Genomic DNA, 9,773 nt, shown 5'->3' with positions numbered 1-9,773 from the left:
AGCTCTCTTCCTTATGTTAATCATTTTCACTTTCTTATTCCAAACCTATTCTGTGGAGGTGGGGTTTTTCCCACCTTATTTTATGATTTCCATTTCTTAGGGTTAGCTCATCTATGCTGGTTGTTTGAATAGTTGCCCCCAGTGGCTGCTTTTCTGTGTAGTTTATCTCTTAAGCATCATTATCATCATCCTCATCATGACTATTGCTAGCTCATCTGCAGCAAGCCTTTGTACCTTGTAGCACTGTTATATACTCCAAGTACCTAGAACATCTTGACCCTGGGATTTGCTTTTGTAGGATCTTCAAGATTCAATTCACTTTAATATTAATCCCTGGATTTTGGTGAATCTGGACCACATGCCCAGTTTGCACCTGGATCTGAAGTTTTCATTTCCCCTTAGTAATCCAATGCTGATGGGCAGAGGATCCCTGGTCCCCAAGGCCAGGGGGCTCTGGTTTTTTATAAAGAGTAGGATACTCCTAGCTCACCCATCTCTGTTCTTCCTAGGCCTTGGATGAATAGGAACAAAATCTCAATCTCTCTCAGTCTGAAGCCCCAGCCAGTGGCCAGCAGGAAAACCCCTCAGTCCATCCACCTTGGATTTTATGGTACTTAGGGCTTCCCTTTTCTTTCTTTCAAGTATAGGGCCTTTTATTGTTTGACAGAATGTCTGTGTCTTATAGTGAACAAACTGTCACCATGTTGCCAGAAAACACAGCCAGAAATCAGAGTAAAGAATTTTTATTGTTTTCTTTTTAAAAAACAGAGGGGGTTCTTAATGAGGCTCCACAGATGCTTCCTTCACTGACAGTGCTGTGAACTTGGGAATTTCTGTGGCATACCAGTGTCCACCTGGTGCCACTGGGTCCAGCAGTCTTTGATGGTCCTTTGAAGGTACCAGGGGCCTGAATCTCTGTGCAGATTCTTCAAAGATCCTTTATTCTGCCTGATGGACAGCGCCCCCACTATGGGGCAGGAGCAAGAGTGAAGGAGGACACAGATACCTCAGGAAACAGAAGGAGAGCTGAACAAGAAAAACGATGTGCAAAGACAGGGAACAAGGATAATGAACGAACATGGGCACTGCCTGGTCCCACACCATGGCATCCACGGACGGTCAAGGCAAGGAACTGCAAAGGAAAGATGAATCGGGGAGAGCGACTTAGGAGAGTTCCCCACAAAGGACTGTCTTTTTCTATATCATATTGAAACATTTTTCTCATGTTTTGTGGTTGTTTTGCAGTGGGGGGGTGGGGCAGAGATAGGGTCTGACTCTATAACCCTAGTGAATTTAGTAGTAGCCCAAGGTGACCTTGAAAATCACAACAATCCTCCTTAAGTTCTTAGATGACAGGAATGTGTTATAATGCCCTGCTCATATTTGTGCATGTGTGTCCATATGTGTACATGTATATGCAGTTATGCATGTACATGTGTACCCATGCCTGTAGAGGCCAGAGATCAATGCTGGGTGTGTTCCTCAGTTACTCTCCAACTTCTTCTCTGAGACAAGGTCTGTCACTGAACATGGAGCTTACCAATTCAATGAAGCTTGCTGGCCATGAGCTCTAGGGATCTGCCTGTCTCTGCCTCCCCAGAGCTAGGATTACAGGTGTGCGCTATTGCATCTGGATTTTACATGGGTGCTGAGGACCAAAGCCCAGGTCTTCAGGCTTATCTAGAAAGCACAGACTGAGAGCCCTACCCCACCCCCAGCTGTGTTTTTATTACTTTAGAACAGTTTTTGGTTTATAGAAAAGTTGAGCCTAAAGTACACATTTCCCTCCTCTGTTATTAGCGTCCTTTTTGATGTGACACATTTGTTATTGCTCATGAATGAATTTCAAGAGGTTGTTATTACCTGAGGTCAGTGGTTTACAACCAGCCTCACTACTACAATGGGTTTTGACAAACATTCGATTACATGTGTTCACCATTACAACGACAGTACCATACAGAATCCTCCCACTAAAACACTCATTTTTAATATATACATTTCTAAAGACTATACTTCCATCTTTGTGTAGCTATTCAAGATAATTAAAAGATGATATGTTACAGCTTGGATAAAAATGTATACCTCTTCAGCTGGTGGTACTGTCTGAGGAGGTTATAGACCCTGCAGAAGATAAGCCCTGGATAAAGAAAGTAGATCATTAGAGTGGAGTCTTGACGTTTACAGCTCAGCTCAACTTCTGTCCCAGCTTTCTCTGCTTCCCCACCAATGATGATGAGGAAAGGTCCCACTGCCCCAGGCCAAGCCAGTCCCAGCTTCCCTTTCTTCCCATCATCACAGACTGTGATGCCCTTAAACTGTGAGCCAAAATGAATCCTTCCTCTCTGAAGTTGCTTCTGCCTGGTTTGTGATCACAGAGATTAAAAAAGTATCTCTGTGATCACAAACCAGGCAGAAGCAACTGAGTGGGAGGCACCCAGTCTGTGGGACCAGGATCTGTCCTTAGTGCATGAGCTAGCTGTTTGAAACCTTGGGCTTACACAGGGACACTTTGCTCAGTCTGGAAGGAGGTAACAGGACCTGCCTGTACTGAATCCACCAGGTTTAAATGAATCCCCAGGGGGGCCTTGATCCTGGAGGACCTGGAGGGGAGGGGCTGGGGGGAGGGGGGGTGGGAGGGGGGAGGACAGGGGAACCCATGGCTGATGTGTAAAATTTAAAACACATAATAATAAAGAAAAAAATAAAAATTTAAAAAAAAAGTAATGTGAAGTATCTGCACATCCATGCTCATGCTAGCATTGTCCACAACAGTCAAAGTATGAAAACAATTAAGTATCTCCCAGTGCATGTTAGGGGCAACAGAATGTGCCCTGTGTATGTGATTAAATGGTCTATACACAGAGAATGGAGAACTACTCACCCATGCTATACCATGAACATTGGGCTAAATGGAATAAGCCAGTCATAAGGTACCACATATATGAGTTCACTTAGATGAAGCATCTAGAACAGGGAAATTAATACAGACGAGGTAGAATGGAAGTGACAAGAGCTGGATTTTACTGTTTAATGGGGAAAGAGTTTCAGTTTGTGAAAATGAGAAGACTCTGTAAATGGATGCTGGCAATGACTGACCACAAAGTAAACTGCTTAATGCTACAGAGCAACATGTTCTACCTAAAATGTTGCTTATTTATCTTAAGACTTGAGCAATAGTTCAATCAGTATAGAGTTTGCCACATAAACATGAGGACCAGAACCTATGGGGGGGAAAAGATAAGAGGGGTGGTGCATGCCTGTAATCCTAGCACAGCTCTGGGATTGTGGAAATGGACAGAGCCTTGGGGCCCACTGGCCAGGCAGCATAGCTCACTTTGCAAGTCCCAAGCCAATGAGAGACCCTGTCTCAAAAATGCAAGGTGGATGGCATTGGAGGAATGATACCTGAGGTGGTCTTCTGGCCTACACACACACACACACACACACACACACACACACACACACACACACACACACAGGTGCATGTATGTACACATGCGTGCATACACAAAATGGTTATAGTGGTAAATCTAGTGTTATGTATATCATAGATATGATGTCCCATAAAATGCTTTCATTTTAAATTTCACTTAGCTTATATGTGATAATTATACATATGTGATGTTTCAAAGTACACATTGCCCAATAATCAAGTCAAGTCATTTATTTATCCATTCTTTGTGGTAAGAAAGAAGCATGATATTAGTTCTCACATAGTAACTGCCATGCTCAGCTTATGGAGACATTTACTTTGTGGTACAGTCAGAGCATTTGGTGCCACCTGGTATAACCAACTCTGCCAGCCTGTACACCCTTCACAATAGCAAAGTCTTACCAGGCTGTGCCAATGGACAGCATGACACGGAACAGCAAGCATTCCCCGTTCCTACAAGCACCTGCAGAGGAGAAGGGTAGAGACAACAAGCTACTGCGGCCATTGCCAAGAGAGAAGCATTCCTCCCCAGGTTCCTGGACCACTTGGGGGTTGAGAAATCTGGTTGGGATGACCACTTTCTTCTCTAACAGCCCACAGTCCTACCCAATTTTGTCTTGAATGCACAATCAGCTACTGGCATTTTTCCTTGGTGGTAGAACAAAGGCGCACTATTCTCCCACACATCTGAGTTTGGGGCTTTGACAACTGGAACCCAAGTGGAGGCATTTTCATCTCATTGCACATTCCTCCCTCTGTCCTCAGCCACACTTTCACTCTGTTCCTGCCAACCCATAATGGCATTGCTGTCCTGTTCCTCTTGTTCTCCTTGCCTTCCCCCCCCCTCCCCACTCCCCCAACACACAGGTGGAAATTAAAAGCCAGGTTTGGCAATGCTGGAACGCATATATTGAAGCTGGAAATAAATCGAAATGAGCAAGCTGCAGGCACATAACAGGGCCCTGTGCCTAAGGCCTGACAGGCCACCCACACCAGTTCTGCCTGCTCCCAAAAATGTGTTATGATTGCATAGCTGAGTCACTTAGCCCAAATGATAGTAATTCTGCTCAATCATGTCAAAAATCGAAATGGTGCAGCCATCTGGCCACAGGCTTACTCACCTATTAGGGACACCCATTGACTTACTTCTGGCATCAAAGGTCACAGAAGGTAGGTGGATAAATGAGAGCTCGGGGTAGAGAGATGGCACTAAGCTACCATAGGCCATGGGTGCCCAGCGTTGTGTCTGCCCCATCTTTTGGAAATAAGTATGGAGGCTGAAGCAGTGGGTCATAAGGAAGGTTCAGAGTGGCTCTCCCCTCCCCCCTTTTCATCTCTCTGTTCACTCTGTGGCTCCCTCTGTTACAAAACCAGCTCAGTCCCAAGTGCCGACTTGCTGCCAGTGCACATGAGGAGAGAAAACATCAGCAGCAACAACAACAAATAAAACAAAAGGCAATATTTAAAGGCGACAGCTTTACAAGAAATCCGTACTTTCATAAATCGCTATGTAGAAGGTAAATTAATACAGTTTGGGAAAAGCATGTTGGCAACAATACATCAAGATTTTTTAAATTGTTCAAATTCTTTCACTATCTGAATCTGTATAATTCATCTTCTAAATCTGTGCCCTAAGAAAATAATCAGAAATAAGCACAAAAAATATTAATATTACAAGAATGTTCACTTCACTCTTATTTATAATAGGAAAAAAGATAGAAATCAAAAGAACAAATGGAGAGAGGAGGAAGAGAAATTCAAATATCCTACAAAGAAATGGCTAAATGAATTATAGCCACACATCCAACTTACTAAAAGACAGCCATTAAAAACCATACCTTCAAAGGAAATTTAATGGCATGGGAAAATGTTTATGACTTTGCAGTATATGCAGAGTAGGCCATAAAACTTCATATATAATGTGAATTGCATTATGTTGAATCATATAGAAAATTGCTTTTTTAATAGGTCAAGATGGTTGAATGTTAGATATCTCCTATAATGCAAATCAAGAAAGAAAAAATAGTTATTAAAAACAAAAAAATACAAAAATGTTATGTTACAATTTGTTCTGTTGACTTTTAGTTTTCTTTTGCTTGCTTGTTTTTTATCTTACACCCCACTTTTTATTTCAGTGCTCTACAGCAGGCCCTCTGCATTGGATGTTGGTAATATTTTTTTTTTCAGTGAAAATTTCCAAAGACCATGGTAAATCAGTTCCAGAGAGTGATGTGCCAGTATAGACCACTCACAGGAACATCCTTGGTGTTTCCAAATTCCTCCTTCTCAGGATGATTGGCATCACATCAGGTTTGGAGCTTGACAGCAGCCATGGTGGAAATATTTACACCACAAAAATTTATAGACGCTACAAATATGGACCTACCTTTCTTAGAAAACTTGCACAGAGGTCTGTGGATTTTGATAGTCCAGGACTAGTCCTGTCCAGACCCAGAATGTCTCTGAAGCCTCTCTTTGGCATTAATGAGACATAGTCCTCAATCACCTGACTCTGTACTGAGACTCCAGGTTGTGAGCCTCTGCCTACACACCATGTGAGTTCAAATGGCTTCCATGACTCTTTCCCATAGGAACAATTCTTGAGATGTATAGGTCCATCCAGGAGTAGATGGACCAGGTGGGTGCATATTTCATTGTCATTTAATAAATTAACAGTTCTAAATAGGAAGGGATATGCCTAAGACAAGTCAAGGTTTCACGTGCCGTTGTGTCAGCATTCAGAAACTATGACACCAAGAGAGAAGTTGTGGCTGCGCGGATTCCTCTCCCTAAGAGGCTCCTGTGCCAACTGTTCTGTACTCACACTACTGTGCTTCTTCTTGGCATTTCCACATTACTTATTAATATTGATAACAGCATCTGCTTGATGCTTGACATACATTATATCATCCAATCCTCCCAAGAACCTCTTATATCACATTACAGGGATACTTGTCATGTTTTCAGCAGTGGACATCTTGGAACACCTTTCCTGTCTTCAGAGCCATCCTCCCTTTTAAGGGTTTTGGAATACTGCAACACAATTTCACTCACTCATTCTTTGCCAGGCAAATGCACTCAAAAATATTTTTTAGGAATCTGGTGACCCAAAACATGAAGCATCTTGTGAAATCACCGTGGAGTGTCCTCATGGACATCCACATCCGATAAGGGGATATCCAGAATTCCTCCAGCAGGTCAAGCCGCAGTGGCACAGGCCTGTAGAGCAGTACAGACCTCACAGCAGTCTGCAAGCCTGCAAACTTGACCTCTTGGCCCACCTAGAAAGCCAGGCGCAGCCAGATTCCTTTCTCAAACTGCTAGGCTTAACTTCCAGAATAAGTTCTGTGTGTCTCAAGAATTTCAAAACCTCTTTCAGATTTGTAGATAAAATTATTGCCAGATATAATGTACTATTAATATCCCCCTCTCAAGACTCTGGCATGCTGGGTCATTTATCCAGGTTCATGTAATTATTTCCTGGACCCCAGAACAAACCTTCTAAGATGCTGCTGCAATTTACCACACCACACCCTCCATCCCTCCTCCATCATGAATACTGTCCACACCACCACCTCCATTATGACTATTACCCACATCACCACCACCATCCCTCCTTCATCATGAATATTACCAACACTGCTGTGGGATGGTCTTTCTGTAAACTGTGTCACACTACCATGCTTCTTCTTGGCATTTCCACATTACTTATTAATACTGATAACAGCGTCTGCTTGATGCTTGACATACATTGTATCATCCAATCCTCCCAAGAACCCCTACACCACATTATAGGGATACTTGTCATGTTTTCGGCAGTTGACATCTTGGAACACCTTTCCTGTCTTCAGAGCCGCAGTGGCTCTTTATTAACCAATGTATTACTACTCTTGGTTAGTAAAGAAGCTGTTTTAGCCTATGACAACACAGGATACAGCCAGGCAGGAAGTCCAAGAGACACAGGGAGAAGAAAGGCAGAGTCAGAGGAGATGCGGCAAGCTGCCAGGAGGAGCAAGTTATAATAGAACACAGGAAAAGCCATGAGACATGTGGTAATTACATAGATTAGTAGAAATTGGCTAATTTAAGATGTTAGAGCTAGCTATCAATAAGCCTGAGCCATAGACCAAACAGTTTGTAATTAATATTAAGCCTCTGAGTGATTAATTTATAAAAATGGCTGTTCTTAATTTATAAAAATGGCTGTTCCCCAAAACTTCAGTCTACACACCACCACCTCTATCCCCCTCCATCATGAATGTTACCCACACCACCTCCTCCATTCCATCTCCATCATGAACATTATCCACATCACCACATCTATACCACCTCCATCATGAATATTACCAGAAGCTACTTCTGAGCTTCAGGTAAGTTGAGCTTCTTTCTCAAGGGAATATAGGTGGTTGTCTGTTAGTGAAGCAGTACACAATCCCTGGGCAACTCACTTCCAGACTCTATCCTCTGCTGCTTGTTGTCCTAAGTCCTGACTCAGCACACACCCCTTAGCATGCCCCAGACTCCATCCACCCTTTTCTGTGTGGGTAATGGCCTTGACCTTCATCACCTCCTGCTTGTGTTTTCCCTGACCTAGAATGAACTTGTCATTCTTCCTATTTCTCATCCAAATTCTACTAGCTTTTCTAGATTCTCAAATTAAGTGTTACCTGCTCCCTGAGGTATTTTCCTCACTGCATCGACTGACATGACCACACGATTTTTCTGAACTCCTAGAATTCACGTTCTTTCTGAACTGTTAATTTAAAGACATCATCCTGAGCTTCCTGACACAGTTGCTAATTCTGTCGCATCTTCACTATCACAATGACAACCCTTGGCAGGCAGATACTCCCAAAACTCACTTAGCATCAAACCAAGTGCTTGTGCATACAGCAGGCACTCGAGAAATATTGCTGAACAAACACACAAATATGAAAGCAGTCAACATGCCCTAATTAACAACATGAACCATGAGACATGTTATCTTAATACTGTTTGTTTAGCCATGCCTCATTTCTCCAGATATGTAGATGTTTTAAGAGGGAATTTAAATTTGGTAATACTGTCACCCCCTCTGTCAAGTGTGTCAATTCCATAGGAACCCAGCTTCCATGAACAGGCTAACTGATATCAAATGATCACCCAGACTGGAAGGTTCTAGAATCCCCCAAAGTGCCTGAGAAAGAATCAGGGCCTTCAGATCTAACTAAACAGCCTTCCCATACATTTTCTCACTACTCATTAACAGCAACAATGTGTGGTCCTGCTGTGCCCAGCTTCTGTTTCCTTGACTCCCCAAATTGCACTGCAAAGTCATCTGGCTTTGGCTCTAACATCCATTCCAGACCTCATTCTCCCATTTTCTCATTTGTTTTACCTTCATCATGCTCATCTCTCATATATACACCGTTATGCCGATATGTTTAAACCCAGTCCCCAGTGTGATGATGGGCCTCGAGGAACTGATTAGATCATGAGGGTGAAGCCTTGGTCATGGGACTAGTACTCTTATATAAAAAGACACTAGAGAAGAGTGCCCCCTCTGTGTGTGTGTGTGTGTGTGTGTGTGTGTGTGTGTGTGTCCCTCCCTCCCATGTAAGAACACAATAAGAAGGCAGAAAGAAGACTAGAGAATCTTCTGCAGAGCAGCTATGATCCTAGACACCCAACCTACAGAACAATTAGGAATAAATTTCTCTTATTTAAACCATATAATCTGTGATAGTCTATTACAACTGCCTGAACTAACTAAGACATGTTAGTTAGTTAGTTAGTTAGTTAGTTAGTTAGTCAAGATGTTTTCCTGTGCATTAGTATCATGGTCTCCTCCAATGCCCTTGGCAGGGGAATGTACCATTATATGTCCCATCTCCCATCCATAATCCTCTCCCCACTACCTCCCCCCACTACCTACCTTCCACCTTGGGCTTGTCTGTGACATTCTTATAGCCAATAGGATAGGATCAGCCTCTTGAAGAGAAGGGCTTTTCTCCCTTACTATTTCTTCTTCCTCTTCTGGCATAGAATGTAGATCTGAAACCAGGAAATGAAGCAGCCCTTTTGAATCATGAGGCAACAAGTACAGCACTAAGGGTAATGATATAGAACTGATAGAAAGAAGCTGGATTCCTAGAAGCTACTGTGTTTAGACTAGGTGTCCTACCCAAGATGTCTCATGGTGTGAGACAGTGCAGCCTGCTTATTACAGCCTAGTCACAGGATTGACTGGCATTTGGAGATATTCGCATCCTTGTTCCGTACAAATTCTTACCAAATAAGACATCCACAAAATAGTGTTCATTGCTATCTCCCCTTAAAACATCATCACATAGTGCTGTGA

At 42.8% G+C, this 9,773-nt stretch overlaps 1 long non-coding RNA gene across 1 annotated transcript; it reads right to left on the bottom strand.

The window, feature by feature from the left end:
• Positions 1–781: 781 nt before the first annotated feature.
• Positions 782–4,724, bottom strand: LOC118578554. Its single transcript, XR_004944271.1, has 4 exons — positions 4,555–4,724; positions 3,836–3,896; positions 2,083–2,137; positions 782–1,132 (listed from the first exon to the last, which is right to left on the bottom strand). It is a non-coding gene; the product is annotated as an uncharacterized LOC118578554 (long non-coding RNA).
• Between the last annotated feature and the right edge of the window lie 5,049 nt (positions 4,725–9,773).

The sequence above is a fragment of the Onychomys torridus genome, chromosome 1 (assembly GCF_903995425.1).
Source record: "Onychomys torridus chromosome 1, mOncTor1.1, whole genome shotgun sequence".
NCBI lineage: Eukaryota > Metazoa > Chordata > Mammalia > Rodentia > Cricetidae > Onychomys > Onychomys torridus.
Note: the sequence above shows the minus strand (reverse complement) of the source record. Positions and strands in the feature narration are given on the sequence as shown.